An 18,869-nucleotide genomic window follows, 5' to 3' on the forward strand; every position below is an offset into this window, starting at 1 on the left:
GCCCGGCCGTGCTTGCCTCAGTCATTGTATGCGAATGCGACTCGTGCGCACGGCACAGTCATCCTTCCGTTTAGTTGAATTGCATATGTGCTGCCTGCTGCTCTGCATGTCTCGACTCTAGTACCTCGAGTCGACCATTTCAGCTTGTCTACATCGTTCGTATCTCAGGCAGTGTGCATCTGTGGACCATGTCCGTGCCGTGGCCTGCTCGCCTTGGCTTGTTTCGTACTGCCAGTGCCACTGCTGGTACAGCTCTTCCTTCCCTTGGCCTTTTCCCTTCCAGAAGAAGAGCGCTGCCGTTTAAGGTGGGCCACTGCCTTGCCTTCCACCGCTTCAGCCTCTTATTAGTCAGAATGAAAGTGAAACCCACCGTCTGAACACCTGGGTGACGGTGAGGTCTACTGCCATATGGCCATAACAGCCAAGACCGGCCTGGCTGTATGTAATGTGGGTGCACAGCCTGGTGTGGCAAAAAACAGGGCAACCCTTACCCTACCTTGCTAAACTGATCTTTGGCTACCCCGCCCCCCTCACTGACCTATTCTCGTTAAACCTCACTCTTTTGAAGGGGACTTATCCGCTGCCTTATTCCTGCTTTGCTGAACTGACATATGTGGGTGGGTTTGCCTTGCTCCTAATACTGAAAAACGGATATGCCACTGTCACACTCCTACTCCTGCTGAAGTTGAACTGACGCTGTGATGCATGTCTCTTCCCTCACACCTCCAAATAATCTGATCTGTGTGGACCTGCCTCACTCTTACTCAGGGGCGCAACTCTGGAATTTCGGGGCGACTTCCTTACGAGTTTTTTGTGTGGGTGGGCCAGGGCCACCCACCACACACACTTAGATGATGGAACCCACTTTCAAGCAACGTTTTTGGGCACCATTATTACATTAGCAATTAGCAAATGGTGCTGGCCAGTGGCCACTGTCTGCCAGCTAAGTTGAAGCGCCTTGAAAAGTAGCTTCTGTGGGTTAGCACAAATTGGTTTCGTGAGAGAGCTACATTAAAAAGGGGGGTTCAACATCTCCACATTATTATTGTTTATATAGCGCTTAATGTCCGACTCTTCTTCTAGCTTAGCCTTTGACAATGCATCAAACCCATATTGCATGAAATCGTTCTGTTACCACTGAACTAGCTGCTGTTGGCAGATTTTATTTTATTTTTTATTTTGATGACGTTATCGAATTGTAATGTAATGTTTAACATTGGATTCCTTTACACTGAACGCTAGAAACCCTGTTTCATTCTTTTCTGCTGGCCTCTCTCACACTGCTCTTTTGTGCAGGTCATAAAGAGTGTCTCTTTTGAAAATCACTTACCAGAATTTTAACATTTGTTTAGCAAACAATCATTAAAGCCAGCCAGGTGTGCTTTCAGTATTTTTCGCAGATGTTTTCAGAAGTGTTTGTGTTTATCATGGACAAAAAAATACGACAGTTGCTGGCCGTTTTAAAAGAGTGTTGCTTTTTGAGACCGTGCGATAAAAAATACTGATCAGTGCACTGCAGCCCGATGCGAAGGCTAAGGCTTTATTACAACAATCCAACTCTACACGGTAACATGAGGCTCTGAGCTTGCTACTACATCCCATGATGGGCATGCACAGTCAGACTTCACTTGGGATAAAGCAGTGTGTGAAGCGTTCTTTCTGCCACGTTGTCAATGTCGGACCCTTCCGAGCAGGTTCATTTGGGAGGACTGATCATAGTAGAGGTAGTCTGAATCATCTGCTTCCAATCCCACCTTCCCTGGTATGCATATGACAGCATACAATGCACTGTGCTCCTGGTGTTTATAAATAGCTAGTAATTTTAATTGCTGTGATCTTTTCTTCATTTCCCACTGGTCTCGCCCCCACCTTGGTTCTGAAAAGTATAAAGAAATTAGCAATGTTTTTTCTTCTTTATTTGAAGATGTTGGTTCAATGGAAATGCATAAATACATCTATAAATAATGGAATAGATGAAGAAATGTATACACATTAATCTGGGGGGTACGGGAGAACCTGTCTGTGGAGGGGTTTTGGTGTGAGGGAAATTCAACTCATTGCTCATTGGTCTGGGGTGGATGCAAGGCCCTGGGACAATTACCTGGGTAAATGGGTGAGAGGAGATGAAGTAAGGTGAGTCAGGTCCTGACCTGAGACAATGATACACCTTGGCCAATTTGTGCTCCATATGTAGCGCCTCTGGCATGTAGGCACTCTCCCCTGGCGCCGGCTGCGCTGTGCACCCCAGGGCGTGTTGTGCAGCACCTGTCTGTATTATGCCAATGCCAGGGTGCCAGGCGCCACCACAGTGGCTCTCAGAAGTCACCAGTGCTCCATGCACAACTAGGACTACTTGGTCCGTGGCGCTTAGAAACCTGTGGGTATTAAGCGCGTTATAAATAACCAATCATATCATGTACCGTAATAATGCACTAGACACCGGCTAGAGGATTTAGAGGTCTCTGTCATGCAGTGTATGTTTGCTTCCGGGGCCAGCTTTCTTTCTGCATATTTGTGCTATGCTACTGTGGGTTCCTAATGCTCTACCTTGCTGTGTGAAACGCTATTCTTTCTTAGGTGTGGTATTGTATACTATGTTATATTTGTATGCTAATGCTATACTATATCATATTAAGCTACTGGGACATGTAAAGCAATGTTGGCCTGTTAGGGTCCATGTCGTTTAATGTTAAAACGAAATTGTTCCTTTTAATATACGCCTTCCCTTTATTTGTGGGTCAGGGCCAGGCCCTCCAGAACAGACCTTTGTTGGCATTCCACCCATACACATAGGTGTTCCTGTTGCATCCTTGAGTTGTGTTTCCCTTTCCAATTCCAAACCACCAGTTTGTGCACTTCTCGGCCAGGTGACTGTTCTGGACATACACACACAGAAAAGCTTACATTTATTAATAGGAGTATGCATTACCCTCCACATACATTCAGCATCATTTTTTTCTACAGGCTAGCTACTGTGTATAATGTTTTCACAAAGCAGATGTGAATGTGTACATTACAAATGCTCACATTTTCATCTCCGCTGTGAATTTCCTGCAAGGCTTGCTTGCTGGCGCAACTAATGAGGGTGTGCAAGGGTCTCCTGTCACTTGTTCCAGGAAAGGTTTGTCTCAAGCTCCAAGTGCCCCACATGTTGGTTTACTACTCAATGCGTTCATAACAGACACTGAATGCCGGCGCCGCCTCATATCTAGAAAAAAAGAAAGGCTTTATGGTGCGACCATTAATAAGCATTGAGAATTCCGCTCACTTTGAAATATGTATTGGATAAACATGCCCTTTGCTGCATTCAGAGCTCACCGCATCACAATTTCCCAGATAATCGCCATTAAGAACTGCCATTAGACAGAAGGCTGCTGCTGTTCTGCAAGAGAGAGAGAACAATTCAGCGAAAAGAGTGGTGCATTAATATTTAACTGAAAATAGCTTAGAAATGACATGTCTGCATAGAGTAAACCACACTGTTAAAAGCGGGGTTTCAAGTTAATTTTCATCTAAGGAGCGGGGGAAAGCTCTATTGCGGCACACAGACATCGCCAGTCTGGAAATTCTTTAGCAATTTGCATCCTCCAAATGAAACAAGGAATACATCAACACATCACAAATCATCCTCTATTGTTTTTTAGCTCAATTTGACAATTTGTATACAGCCTTTATGGACCTGGATGCTCTACTCCTTTTTTGTGACAGACTTTCTATGGTTTAGCTAGCTATTGGGGGATGCTTCTTTGGCGCACATCATATCTTTGTTACAAGCCATGCACTGTATTTATATGATATATACTGTGTTTATTGGGTTTTCGTCATCTTTACCTTGTTTCTTTTTGCAGGCAGGTGACAGTCGCTGTTCAAGTATCCATTCTAGTCAGGCCTTAGCGCGGACCTACCGGCAGCAGCCAGCCAGCCAGGCGAGCCCATCCCTGTGCGTAAGTAACCACTCGTGACTGACTGTATATCTTCAATGCAGTGCAATGTAAGGTGGTCCTGTATAGCACACTCAAAGTCTCAAACCACTTTGGCAGCCTTTATTATGCACACCTGTTGTCTCCCCCCAGAAGCACGGCCATCCTAGGCTCCAGTCCATTCTATAAGCAGCACAGTGACCAGGCAGAACTCCTATCCTATTCCTCCTCTTTCAATCTGGCCAAGTTTTGTTATTGTGAATCTTCATTGCATCCAGACCTAATGTGAACTAGGGCAAAAGGAAAACCTGGATTATACCTCTCTCAAACACTGGGGTGGAGGGTAGGATGATTACTGAAACGTGTGCATTTGTGTGCATTCGGCAGGAATTCACTTGCTATATGTATGTTGCTGCATGCACCCTTGGTGTTTCTCATAAATTAATTACAATGCAGCTTTCCTTTTTTGGCTACTATTTTTTTCTGAGACGTCATACCATAATACAACATCCAGGCCACTGCTGGCCTGGAGAAATAACATGCATGCATCCAGTTCATTTACCATGCCATGGCACTGGATTACTGTTAGACTCAGCATATAGGCCCAGCTGGTTGGATATTGTTCTCTTTTTTGGGAGGGAGGTTATGGTGAGGCTGGGGAACAGTCAAATCTGATAATGCTGACAAGCACTTGTTTCCTCTTAATGAAATTATATTTTGGATGTTGGCAGCAAGGTTACTTAGACCTACTGCGGTGAAGGTAGGAATCCGATGAACAATTAAGCTCATTTTATTTTCTAGGAGAGAAATGGATTCCAAAAAAAGAAAGGGAGGAGCAGAAAAACTAAGAGAAAAGAAGAAAAAGCGAATTGAAGAGGAAATCCCGCAAAACAAAAAAATTGAAGATCTGTTTACAGGTCAGACCATCAAAATGTCACGTGGTGGTATTGCTGGGACAAAAGTGGATGAGGGTGACCAGCCATCTCCTTCAGGTACGAGTGTTAAATCTGGTTCTTCACTGGACACATCAGCAAGAGCTCCAGATGTGAGAAGACTAGAAGCCAGAGTCTCTGCAGTTATTGGAGACATCTCAACAGAGGCAGATGCTGCAGCAACTACAATGTCATCAATCATTGAAGGTGCCCCCCGAGAGGAAGTGTCGGAATCAAGTCTGCCAGAAATAATTGAGGCTGTCCATCTCGAGGAAGAGGCAGCCGGTGGTGGTACCAGTCTGCCACAACCAATTGAAGATTCCCCCAAGGAAGAAGTGTCGGAATCAAGTCTGCCAGAAATAATTGAGGCTGTCCATCTCGAGGAAGAGGCAGCCGGTGGTGGTACCAGTCTGCCACAAACAATTGAAGATTCCCCCAAGGAAGAAGTGTCGGAATCAAGTCTGCCAGAAATAATTGAAGCTGTCCATCTCGAGGAAGAGGCAGCCGGTGGTGGTACCAGTCTGCCACAACCAATTGAAGATTCCCCCAAGGAAGAAGTGTCGGAATCAAGTCTGCCAGAAATAATTGAGGCTGTCCATCTCGAGGAAGAGGCAGCCGGTGGTGGTACCAGTCTGCCACAAACAATTGAAGATTCCCCCAAAGAAGAAGTGTCGGAATCAAGTCTGCCAGAAATAATTGAGGCTGTCCGTCTCGAGGAAGAGGCAGCCGGTGGTGGTACCAGTCTGCCACAACCAATTGAAGATTCCCCCAAGGAAGAAGTGTCAGACACAAGTCTGCCAGAAATAATTGGAGACAACATCATCCCCCCAGAGGAAGTGGCAGGTACTAGTCATTCGGAAGAATCTTTATCTGCTTTACAACATACTGAAGACTCAGGGAATGGGGGTGTGAAGCGCAGAGCACGGAAAGATGATCTACAGGTGGAAGACTATTTGTTTCAACGCCCAAAACCAGATCAACTTTCCTATTTCTTTCAGCACCATCCAATTCAACCTCCCAAACATAGACACATTAAAGCAAGCTTAGCCTTTTGGAGGAAAGATGGGGGAAAACGGTATTGGTTAAGTTACTCTGAAATACAAAAGGCCCTTTTTTGCAGTTTGTTTAGCGTTTACTAAACCTGGAGAGAGGGGTCTTTTCATCAACGGGATGAAAAACTGGAGGCGTATTTACCAGCGCATTGCAGAACGTGAGGCAGGCCAAGGTCACCGGAGGTGCACAGATTCATATATGTTGAACTTTTCAGGGGTCGACATAGGCGGTTTACTCTTTCACCGACAGAAATTAGCTCGAAGTGAGCAAATCAGAAAAAGGAGAGACATATTGGAGCGCGTTATTGACGTTGTAAAAGTCATTGGGAAAAGGGGGCTCAGTTTTCGGGGGAAATCAGAGTCCATATCCGAGCTGGATAATGAAGAGCTGGATCATGGCAATTTCCTTGAAACCCTTCTGCTCCTAAGTAAATATGACAGACCTCTAAAGGAACATATTGAGGCCATTCAAACCAAATCCAAAAAGAAAACTGGGCAAGGACGGGGTGCTTCTGTGACCTTCATGTCAAAGACTACAGTTGGGTATGTGATTGAAGCCATTTCCAAACTGATCAAAATGGTCATCTGTCAAGAAATAAAGGAAGCAGGAATATTTTCCATTCAGATAGACTCAACCCAAGATGTGAGTGTTACTGATCAGTGCTCTATAATTATTAGATATGTTACTGACACTGTACATGAACGCCTACTAGCAGTAACCAACTGCACTTTGTCTACTGGAAAGGGGCTGTTTGAGTTGGTGCAGAGTGTTATTAAAAATAATGGTCTGGACCTACGCAAGTGCATTGGGAATTCAACTGATGGTGCATCCAATATGCAGGGGCAGTACAATGGTCTCACATCCTGGCTCAGTAAGGAATCCCCTGGTCAAATACATGTCTGGTGCTATGCACATGTATTAAATCTTGTACTTGTAGAAGGGACACAAGTATCAAATGAATCCACGTCTTTGTTTGGCCTGTTAAACTCCTGTGCCGTTTTTTTCAGGGAGTCCTACAAAAGGATGGATGTGTGGCGTGAGCTGTCTGTGGAAGGCCGCACCATCCAAATAATAGGAGAAACAAGGTGGTGGGCAAAGGATGCAGCACTACGGAAAGTTTTTGGCTCCTTTAATAACCCAAACAAAGCAATGTTCATTGATGTGGTTGTTGCACTCAATAATATTGGCTCAAATACGGATAAATTCAATGCAAACGTCCGTTACCAAGCTTTAAACTTTTCTGAGGCTCTGTGCAAATTCCAAACATTGCTCACAGCCCAGTTATATCTCAGAGTATTTAATTCGACAACCCCATTATCTAAGTGCCTCCAGACAAGTGGAATGGACATTCTACAGGCACAAAGAATGGTCTCGGACACTACAAAAGCGCTTGCTGCACAGTCAAGAAATTTTGATTCTGTGTATTCTGCAGCTGAAAAATTTGCAGAATGGGCCAACGTGGGCTTGGAAGAGAGAGGCTATGATAAAGGAGTGGAAACTGCACTTCCAGAGGGGAGAGTGTCCCACAAAAAGAGGATGCCTGCAATGAATGCAAGGGATGAGCCAATCACTTTGGCTAAAGACCGGTTTAGAGTTACTGTACATAATGCCATTATGGACAACATTCTTCAAAGCCTAACTAGTCGTTTTAAAACCCACTCATCTCTTGCCGCAGATATAGCATGCCTGGATCCCAAAAATTTCAATGAAAGTGTACCCGACAATGCTCTTACAAATATGTGCTCCTTGCTTGAAAGACTGGATGACTCCATAACGCTACAGGGGTTAAGGGAAGAACTCTCAGACTTTGCAAGCAAGTGGACTAAACTGAGGAGGACACTACCAGAAGAGTATGCCTTTGAAGCCCTACATAGTGAAGATCCAGCACTACAAGATTTTGGAGTGCTACCTTTAGCACAGAAATGCAATACATGCCGTAACTGTGCAATATGTTGCTATGCAATTCTAAAAAGGTATGAACTTTTTAGTAGTGCTTACCGGCAATTGTATTTGGCATACAAGTTCATCTTGACCTTATCTTGCACACAGGTAGCATGTGAAAGAAGTTTTTCAAAATTGAAGAATATTAAAACCCGCCTAAGAAATCACCTCTGCCAGGACAACCTCGAAGCCTTTATGCTCATGTCTGTGGAGCGTAATGTGCTTGTCCAATTGCAAAATCCGGACATAATCGACCTGGTTGCACATAAAAGTGCATTGTTGCAGGAACTCTTGATTGAGTGATTTCCAGGATTTTCATGAAGCTGGAAGCAGGATTTCCGGGAGCTGTGGACCCTGTCACAGAACTGTATGCAAAGTTATGTTATTTTATGAGTTGTGTTCTTATTGTGTCATCATTTGGCTGTACTGCTTATTAAATGCAACTCTATTTTCATTACTGGTGTCAACGAGTAGACATGCTTTGTGTCTGGTTCTGCAAAATAAGTATTTTACTATGTGATGATGTTGTTTTTAAAAAAAAAAGAACAAAAGGAATGTTATCACTTTCTCAAGCGTTTACACAAAACATAACAACATGCAACAGACACATGAACCCTCCACAAGTAGCATTTTCTGTTAAGTCGTGAATTGACGCGATTCACGGATGATGGTTTGAGGGCCACTTTTTCTGAGGCGAGGGTTGAGCCACTTTTTTTTGGGTGTCCGGGCATATTTCTTGTCCCAGTCCGACCCTGGTGGGCCCTTGGCGATCGTCCCATAATATGGTGATCGTGCTCCAGTTGTTGACACGAAGCTGCAGGTGTCTGCTGAAGAATCCATCCGCCGGTGTCTCAAACAGATGGCAGTGGCAGAAAGGGATCAAATACCTGTTATGAAAACAAAAAAATGATAATTAGTCTCGCTAGCCGAACTTCATTAATATTACTCATTTTATTTATTACGGCCGATCAGAAACTATTTGCTTGCTTGTTGATAAATCTGAAAAGTAAATATCGACATTATTATACAATCTTCAAGAATAAAGATTTGATACAAAAGTAAATGAATCATACAATGATCAATGCAAGGTTTGTTTTGGTCGCAGGAACTATACCAGTTCATTATGTGCGGCTTAGTATTTGCATAAGTTGCAGAAATGTATAATTGATGTGACTGAAATCTGAACATGTGACTCGTCCCTTGGATGTTCTGTCTTGCACGAGAAGGAAACATGCTTACATTATAGACTGGACCCCCGGAGGATGCAATTCAGTGACAATAGACAAAGATGAAAATAAATAGATCTATTGATAGCATAGCAATGGAAATTCAAGTCAATAGCAATGAGACCAATGAACATAGCACTATTGGGTACTCTACTCGCAAATAGATAGAAATTTAAAAATCTGCGAAATATGACCAGGATACATGGCCTTACCTTGACCAACAAACAGTTGGACTCAGCAAGCAGAGCAGTATGTTGCGGGAGAATAGGTGGATGGCCACAGGTAGTGCAATGATGGGTATGCTCGAAGCGGTCACAGAAGTTCACGGATAGCATGACGACGAGCAGATTAGCACAGATCTCAGTGGTTCCCAGGTAGCACGTTCAGGAGTTGACTTGCAAAGCACAAAGATGTTCTCATGAGTCATATCGAGTGGTTTTTAAAGTATTAGAAACTGGGGTGTGTTTGTGAATGAATGACGTATGTATGTCGTGGTATTAGGGGGGCGGCCTGCTTGAAGGGGAGGCCTGCATGGAGACACGGGGTCTGAGGAGGCCATGTGACCGATGGCCCCTTGGCGTGGGACACCTTTTGAAGTGTACATGTAGTTTGGCACCTTGGCCTTTCGCGCCCCTGACAGCCCCCCATGCCAGCGCGCATCCACCGGCGCGAACCGCCTTTGATACAGGGGGGTGGGATGGATGGCCCTGGGGCGTGCAGATAAGGCACAGGAAGACTGCTGAATGGAGACACACTTATGTGGATTGCAGGGGGGCGGCCTGCCTCAGGGGAGGCCTGGCTGGAGACACGGGGTCTGAGGAGGCCATGTGACCGATGGCCCCTTCGTGTGGGACACCTTTTGAAGTGTACATGTAGTTTGGCACCTTGGCCTTTCGCGCCCCTGACAGCCCCCCATGCCAGCGCGCATCCACCGGCGCGAACCGCCTTTGATACAGGGGGGTGGGATGGATGGCCCTGGGGCGTGCAGATAAGGCACAGGAAGACTGCTGAATGGAGACACACTTATGTGGATTGCAGGGGGGTGGCCTGCCTCAGGGGAGGCCTGGCTGGAGACACGGGGTCTGAGCAGGCCATGTGACCGATGGCCCCTTCGTGTGGGACACCTTTTGAAGTGTACATGTAGTTTGGCACCTTGGCCTTTCGTGCCCCTGGCAGCCCCTCATGCCAGCGCTCATCCACTGGCGCGAACCGCCTTTATATCAATATACAGTATATCGCCTTTATATCAATGATAGTATATCGTTGCTTATCAATAACAAATGCCACATACCGGAGATTCTTGTGAGCACAGACCCACACTTCAACCGGTGTATTATAGTGGTCAAGACCCTAAGGCCTGTATAATCCAATGGTAATTGTTAGTATAGATATATGTGTGACTTTTATAGAGACATAACCTACTGAAAGACTTTGAACAAGTGTTATTTAGTGCATGCATTATCGAGAATATGTTATGTTAGCTTAGATAGATAGTGACCACCCTGCTTCACAGCGACCAGACCTTCACCCATTCGGAGCACAGATGTCTGACGTACATCCTTGAATGGAGACACACTTCATTCATTTAAAAAATCTAGACAACCGTTGTTAAAATATATGTGGTGTTTTATTTTGTATTTTATTTTCATGACACAAAAATACAAGACTTTAAAGATTATACAGGTCAGGTTGCAGCACAGCGAGAGAAAATCCCCTGTACTGACCGCTGTCACTCGGGAACGTTTCTCTAATGGCACGAACGGCACAGGCGGGTATCACTCTTCGAACACGGTGTCCAAGCCTCCCGTGAAGCCACCATGTAAAGGAACGATAGGCCACCAGCCTGTACCACCTGTGAAAAGGAATGAAACAAACTGTTTTGAAATGACCAAGATAAGTTTAATAAACGTTTGTTGTCAATGACAATTCTTGGAACTAATGGCATTTTACACGGACAAATGCTATCTAGACAATGCACACTATTGAACGACTTACATGCGTTACAATGATATGTAGATGTAATTTTGGATATAGTAGAAAAACATGAAATAGGAGTGGCATGACAAGCAGAGTATACTTACTCGTTACTCGGATTACGAGGACAAACAGTTGCTCGAAGTTCATGCATAAGCACCATCATTATTCTCAACACGGCCCGTGTGAGGCAGGCTGCCCTGAAGTCTGGCAGCTCGGTGATGCATTGCGGTCGTGGCTCACCTTGCAAAATGTTGGCCAGGCATCCCGAGTTTTCTCGGCAGCAGCAGTTCTCGTCCTCAGTTGGCATTAGCTTGCACCGATTGCATGTGCACCAGGTGGAGACGCCGTCCATTTGACTAGGCCCAGGCTCTTCATCTGTTGATTCGTCCTGCCAACTGCCGTCCGAAACCCCATCGTTTTCGCGTGCTTCCCTTTCCAGTAGTTCCTCCTCGGTATACTCGGGGTCGTAGATGTAGGGCATTATTGTAGCCATTGTGTGTTAAACAAACTAAAATAATTTATAGCGGTGGTACTGGTATCTGTTCACACGGGCAACAAGCGGCGAAGGTAGCTGACCAGAGCATTGAAACGAGTCACAGAATACTCAAAGTAACACAGAGAGAGGAATGGAATCGAAAAGCTGCTGCTGTGTGTTGTGAAACGGTCTGTTTATACTTATTGAGGAGAGAGGCGTCCTGCCATTTCCATGGCGACACGTCATTAGCTGAAGCGCAGCGAATGTTGACACGAGACGTGCTTTGGCGTTGGGAAATGGGCGGTACAAGTCTGCTGATGACAGGCTCAGGGGCGGGGGAATTGATTTAGTGCCGCAAAAGCAGGTCAGCCAGGGCGATCGGGGAAAAGATAGGATTATCAGAAAATGGCGGCTCCCTGGTGCTTGTTTTCGCGTGCGTTTAATGGACGAAAACTCGGGTAAGGTCCATAGGAAAGTTTTCTAAAATCGAGCCACTTAGGCTTAAAAACACATGGCCGACCCGTAGGGACAATAACATTTTTTACTAGACCATGCCTTTAACCAACAAAGATCTCCTTTCGGTGGTTATAGCATGATTAGCATTACCCAACATGCATATCGCCCTTTGAGCCCATCCTATGAGGATTACCGGGTCAATCGGCTCCCCTTTTACTTTTGCGTCCTCTCCCATCTGGAGGATCTTTGTGAGGGGTCCTGTCACATTAAGCATCTTATCCTGACAGGATCGCCAGGATCTATCAAGTCCTTTCCTCACATCTTTCATGAATTTACCCATAAAGGTTATCATTTTTTCATCAATTACTGGTGTATCAGCTGCACCTTCAGGGAAGAGTGGTCTGGGGCATTCTGCCCTCATTTAGTTTCTAGCCTCTTTGGCTAGCGGCACCCTCAGGCGTTTCTTTAAATATGTCGCAATTCTTTTGGGGGGTTCCCATTCTGATGATCTGGGATGAATCAGTGCCTCCGGATCGAAATCCTCATCATCAGCACTGTCCCCCTCTGCCTCCTCATTCTTCCTTTTCTTTATCGCCTCATGGCTTTCTTCGCCTGAAGAGGATATTGATAGTACTTCCTCCTGTTCAGGGTACTCCTCCTCCCACTCATTCTCACTCTCATCTGAGGTATGAGATGATTCTCGTCCCCTGCTCGGCACCGCTTTACTTTTCCTTTTTCTCTTTCCACCTTTCTTTCCTGGTGGAGTGCCCGGGGGGGTGTGGGCCTCCTCCGCCCTACGGGCTGCTTTACTGCCCCCTTTGGACTTCATTCGAGCCTTCAGACCCTTGACCTCCTCCAGGGCTGAGAAAAACAGATCCAATCCTCCATCAGCGCTCTTTGCTGAGGATCATGTCCCAATGAAGCCCCCAGGGCTTTGTGTAGGACATCAGTCATGGCCGTGTGGCTCCTCTTTTGGCTAACACTAGCCTTCCCCTCATCACTGGAGGAACTCATTATTCTCAGGCCCTGGGGAATTTCCAATGAATAAAAATATGTATACCAGGGATTAATCAACTCTGTCCAAATTAGAAAAAAAACTCCCTGGTTCTGGATATATATAAACAGATATAATAATATCCAATGACAGGTTTTACCTGGGACTGTGCCCGTATGACTGCGGTATCACTGTCTGCCTGCAGGAGCGCTGCAGGGCTCTTGAAACAGAACGCTACGTTCGTATGAACGATGCGTAATGTTATGGCAAGGAAATTGTAATCCCCAACGGATTCCGTTCAAAATTATCACACCGACACTTTCTAAAGACTCCTATCATACGCTCGGCACGGAAGAAGTGAGCGCCGGAACTACGCGGTCCCGTTGCGCTCCTTCTTCCGTACCGCAGTGCCCTCTTAGACGGTTCTGAGAAGCTGCGGCCGCCGGTGCACCAGCCCCGTTGCGGCCGCAAATTCAAGAAACCGTGTAAGCGTAACGGATATGCTCCGCCAAAGGCACGTCCCGTTTACACAGTAAAAAACACAATACACCGTTATAAACACACACCAGGCATTCAGCAAGAATAAAGAAGAAAAGTACTTAACTCGCTACCGAGCAACAAAGAAAGAGGGAGAATAGAAAGAGGACAAGAGCTTTTATCTAAGGACTGATGTTTTATTGGTTATATGGAACACGTGGTCAGTTTGAGGACCTATGGTGATGGACTACAAAAATCCGAAAATCTCATGGTTATTGTAGTTTTTCTTGGTTTTTTGTTAGTCATTTACATATTTGGTTTTTCTTTGCTGCTGACAGTAAAGATGAAGAGAAAGCATAATCCGAGCCTCCGGTCTTGACATAGAATTCATGATGGGTGGGGGGGAAATGGCTTTCGTCAAAATTACCCACCCTGTGTTTTGGAGTCTTTTAGGCCTGTGCTGTAAAATCATAGAGGTATTACTTGGCCGATTCCTTCGGGAGCACTAAAGTTACCAATCGCATACCTCTCACATCCTCCAGCCAGCCCGTCATCCCATTTCAGATTCCTTTGGAATTGGTGAGGGGGATTGGGGGGGGGATAGCTTAAGCCCGTTCCTGGCTGCGAATGCACTGTCCCATATCTAGTAACATGCCCAGGACGTAATTGAAAGGGGCACAAAGTGGTATTCACAGCACAGTGGGTGTCTGCTGCCTCCTAGTGGCCGCTCAAAATAAGAGAAAGGCGCTTCAGCTATAAAGGTCTTGGGGTACTGTTACAACGGCCGCCCCCCTCTACTGGGTGGTGGTCCTCCACTAGCTAGCGAGACTTGCATGAGGAGGCGATTGAATCATACGTGGCTTCCTGGCGGGGCAGTCACTGCTCCGCTCGTAAATCTGAGTTAAAAATGGCGACGGGTCAGAGCAGTTATTGTGAAAGGGCAAACATGCCAGTCACGGTCTGTCCCCGGACGGGCGAGAGAGGCACAGCAGTCACGGCACAGGGGCTGGCGCCTTCTCATGAATGAATTTGTATCGGGGAATATGCAGCGGTTGCCACTGGCGACAGGAGAATGGCAGAAAGGCATGTGTGTTTCCCTGGCAACCAGAAGCATCTTCGAGCAGTTAGACCGACGTGCGAACTCCACCCAAGCGCCTTCCTTCTTCTCGTCGTGTCGCGCGCTGCTCTCTTATTATCGTGTTAAGGAGTACCCCTGCTCTTCACCAGGTTCTCCACCGCCCCCTACTCTCCTTGCTGGCCCCGGATCCTCCCCATTGCTCATAACACTTAGGCTCCCTCATTTCTTCTGACAGTGACAGCGTTGCTTCCTGTTCCTTAACCGTCACTCTACTTTCAGCTAAATAACCTCATCACGCCTCCCCGACTACTTCTTACCAGGCCCAGCCAGCACACCACTTTGCTCCTTCCAGAACTTTCCATCACGCCATGCACCTGAGTAGGACTCGCCTTCATTCCCTGTTTGTCAACAAAGACCACCATCACTCACGGCTTTTCACCCGAGCCTCTCCTCCTATCGTCTCTTCTAGCACTGCCCTGTGCCCCTCAAACAGGCCTACTCCATTCCATACTCTTCACCAGGACCCGGTACTATTGCGGGCTCCTTGTCAGGGCCTGTATTGTTCCCTGCTCTTTAACATGCCCAACACTTCTACATTTTCCTCAACGTAAAATTGCTCCCTTATTAAAATAGATCGTCCTCAATTCTTATGAGCAAAGTGTCATGCTCCTCACAATATCCAGCACCACTGTTTCATTCTGCTCATGTGACCCAGCACCCCTCCCCCATCCTTACCAGGCCCAACACTGCACGGAAAAGGGGAACCACACCGCTCATATTCGCACTATACTTTCTACATTGTGTTAACAATATCTTTTGGTATTACATACACGCACACGTATTTATAAGACATATATTGCCATGCCTATTCTTTTAATCGTCGTATTTTTCTGTAAAGGTTTTCAAGCCGTTGGATCAGAAGCCACCTCCATATTGTTTGCTTGTGTCTGCAGGTGAGACATACATTTTCATTTTGCCATTGACCAGGGGTTAGTTGTGCTGTTCGCTGTTTCTGCCAGAGGTTGCCATTCAGGAATATGCACTGGAAGTTCATGTTCTAGATGCAGGCAGGGTGTCCCCTTGGGTTGTACATTGGGAGCAAGAGAATTAGGGATGATGTTGGGACAAGGCCTGCAATGTACCATTTGCAGGGCATCTTACTCTGTGTAGGGCATTCGTCTAATCCTCAGTTTGGGGTGCTCACTGAAGAGTGAGCGTTGATGGGGCCTTAACACTGCAGTACTTTGACGACCTGCTGTGGCATAGCTACTAGTTGGGTGTGAAAAGTAGAACGCAGTGTTGTTTTGGGCCTACATGGTGGTGCTGTTTATCTATAGAAAGTTAGATGTTTGCATGTTTGTGATGTTTTGCTTCTCGAGTGTGCCGTGGTATGCTTTGTCCTTACTGAAGTCTGGCTCATGGACTGTTGCTAATGATGTTTCGTTCCTGATGGATGTATTGCTCTCTGATTGTACACTGTATAATGCCAATACCTGTGCATGCCTGCTTCTTGAACTGGGGGACATTATGCTTCTTTTTGAGGTCTGAACTTCTGCCCACTAATCTTGCTCGGTCTCCCACCATTACTAATATCACATTACACAACACCCCTCAACATCCAACACCAAACGCAATGACCGGAACCACCACGAAACACGAACCCTACATGACTGAAGCGATACTGAGCTTCCCACTTGACCAGGTGAACTGTGTCATTTGTGCACAAGGTAAGTCCCGGAGAGGGAAACCTTTGGGGTTAGTTCTGCCTATGCCTATTGCATTTCTGCCGTGGTGTGGAATCCTCATGGATTTTATCCTGATCTACCCATGGTTGATAGCATGAATAATATCTGGGAAGTAGTGGATTACTTATGCAATAAGGCTAGGTCCTCCAGTGTACTTGTATGCCTTCTGCCCCAGTACTGGCGTGGTAGTTTTTCCATAATATGTTCTGCTTCCATCTGCTATCATTTCTGGTGGAGGGCTGCAGTTCACCTCTCAATTGTGAAACATATGAACTACCCTATTTGGTATCGATGTATAGTTCTCATCTGCATTTCACCTGCAAACCGATGGCCAAACTGAACAAGTAAATCAGACGTTGGAACAATCGCTTCAAAATACAAATTCAAAAATTGGGTTTCTTAGTTATGAACATCATCATTTTCCTATGATAGCGCCCTGCATTGTTCTATGTTTTTTTCCACCTTTTTACGTGGTATGTGGGCAACAACTTAGAGTGTTACCATTGATGCTGCATTCCCCTCAACAGCACCAGCAAAAGGCGTCTGCTACAATCATCACCGTACTGTACACACCACTATGCAAAAACGTCTTCAAGCAGCACAAGACCAAACCTGCTAGTTTGCAGGTTAGCACCAGCAGAATTTCCTGACTTAACAGGGAGATCAAGTTTGGTTATCTACACAAATCTAAGCATGTGTGGATTTAGACAATTGTAGCCTTGTTATGTGGGACCCAACAAGTAACCCACTTCATCCGGTATTCTATGCCTCCCTTACGCCCTTGCTACCTGACAGGTTCGTTTGCACCAGTAAGGGTTGGTGGGCCAGGTGGGCAGAAAAATGAGGTTGAAACAATTTTGGACTCCCAGGTCTGACAAAGCCACCTTTTATTACTTGCTTGAATGGAAAATAAATGGCCCAGAGGAAAGAGTCACAGAACCAGAAAACCAGAGAATTACAATGTCTTCGTCCTGAATACCTGCATGGGTCGCAGGGCCTCAGGAAAGAGACTGTCAGGGTCCTTGGTGTACCGTGAGAAATGTGTCACCTCCCATGACAAATGGGGGTAACAAAAGTTTGTGTTTTCACCGTCCCATTGACTAAGGTAGAATTGGCAACCTCAGACCTTTAAAGTCAGAGGCCACTTTTGGCCAGTTCCTCGTATTTAAGTCACACTATTCGTTGTTTCAGTTTCCAAGAGAACATAAGAGTCCTAAATCGTGACAGAGGCAGTTATTCTCGTGCAACCTAACAGACGAGGCAAGATTTTCCAACTCGGTGCCAAATTCTCTTTAGTTGCAGGGACGTTAAGGTGAGAACCCCTAAAATTTAGCTAAAGCCACCTTAACTTCGTGCCCCCTGTAGCGCAGCCCATGACCACAATAATGACATCACAGATCACATCACTGATGACATTAGTAGTGACAACACTAATTACATTGGCCCTCATTACGACCCTGGCGGAGATCGCGGTGCAAAATGCACCATGGAGCACGGCGGAAAGCTGCCGATACCGCCATGGGGGTTGGCGGATTTACCGCCCCATTCCGACCTTGGCGGGGCGGTAAATCCCCATTCCCCATTTTACCCTTCCCCATTCCCATTTTTGCCCCATAGGGTATAATGGGAGTGGGGAAGGCGTTAATTACGCCACCGTAAAATACGGTGGCGTAATTAACAACAAGGTCCCGTAGCGCCATGGATTTCTCCGCCCGGAAAAACCAGGCGGAAAACGGCTCCATGGCGCTACGGGAACTCGTAGTAGGGCGGACGGGTCCGCCGCGAATACCGCTGGCGTAAACCCACTCCGCCAGGGTCGTAATGAGGCCCATTGTGTATAACTGATTACATCAATAATGGAATTAAACATAACATAATTTACAAGTTAGCTCATAAAAACCTTTATTACCTTAATAACAATTTAGGCCTTGGACTTGGGTATGACAAAAGCTGAGGTCACTGGCCAGCACTAAAGGCCATAGCTAGTGGTCGGTTAGTGTTAAAAAATTCCAATGTGCATGGCTAAAAGCCATGCCTAGTAGCTTTGAGAAACCAGAGGGTGTCTCGCATGCTAATCCCCAGGGATTTGTCATCCAGCAGGCCAGGACACGACCATCGCTGTCGGATCCCGTTCCTGGGGGTTGACCAGTGCAGGAGGATCACCTGGGTGAGGGATCCTTGGGAAGTAGGGTAGGGGCACCTGATGGTGTGACATGCTATCCCCTTTCCTTTCAAACCTCTTCCCCATCCTACAAGATTAGGTGACCCCCCGCAACCTGTTTTCATGTAAACACTGAGACGAGGAAGAGAGGGATTGGGAGGATGAAGATATGAAGATTACTGACAGAAAACCCAGTCCGACACAAAACAGACTTCACCCTTTTGACAGCAGACTGTCCCAGTAATGATCCCAGTCAGTGTCAGGCCTCCCTTTCCAACTACTCACACCTGACTCAATTTTGCTCTCCTGGGAAGTATAAAAGGTGGAGCAGGAGAGCATACTTTAAGCGAGCTGGGGATGTTGGAAGGTGCCGAGAAGTCAGAGCAAGACCAAGTGAGCTGCAGAGACCGTGGTAGACTGGAGTAGGAGGAAAC

General features: G+C 46.1%; 1 protein-coding gene across 2 annotated transcripts in view; it reads left to right on the forward strand.

Moving 5' to 3' along the window:
• The window catches only part of LOC138581011 (uncharacterized), a 672,318-nt gene that overhangs the window by 128,164 nt on the left and 525,285 nt on the right, over nucleotides 1–18,869 (forward strand). Inside the window, exons 1-2 of one of the 2 annotated variants that reach the window (XM_069652015.1) lie at nucleotides 14,554–14,678; nucleotides 15,428–15,482. The exons of the other annotated variant lie outside the window; for it this stretch is intronic. The gene's annotated coding sequence lies outside the window, so the exon portion shown is untranslated. Of the gene's footprint in view, nucleotides 1–14,553; nucleotides 14,679–15,427; nucleotides 15,483–18,869 lie in introns of those variants that run through there. 2 annotated transcript variants of the gene reach the window in all.

This window comes from Ambystoma mexicanum, chromosome 3p, assembly GCF_040938575.1.
Source record: "Ambystoma mexicanum isolate Mex_15411 chromosome 3p, UKY_AmexF1_1, whole genome shotgun sequence".
In the NCBI taxonomy this organism is placed as follows: domain Eukaryota; kingdom Metazoa; phylum Chordata; class Amphibia; order Caudata; family Ambystomatidae; genus Ambystoma; species Ambystoma mexicanum.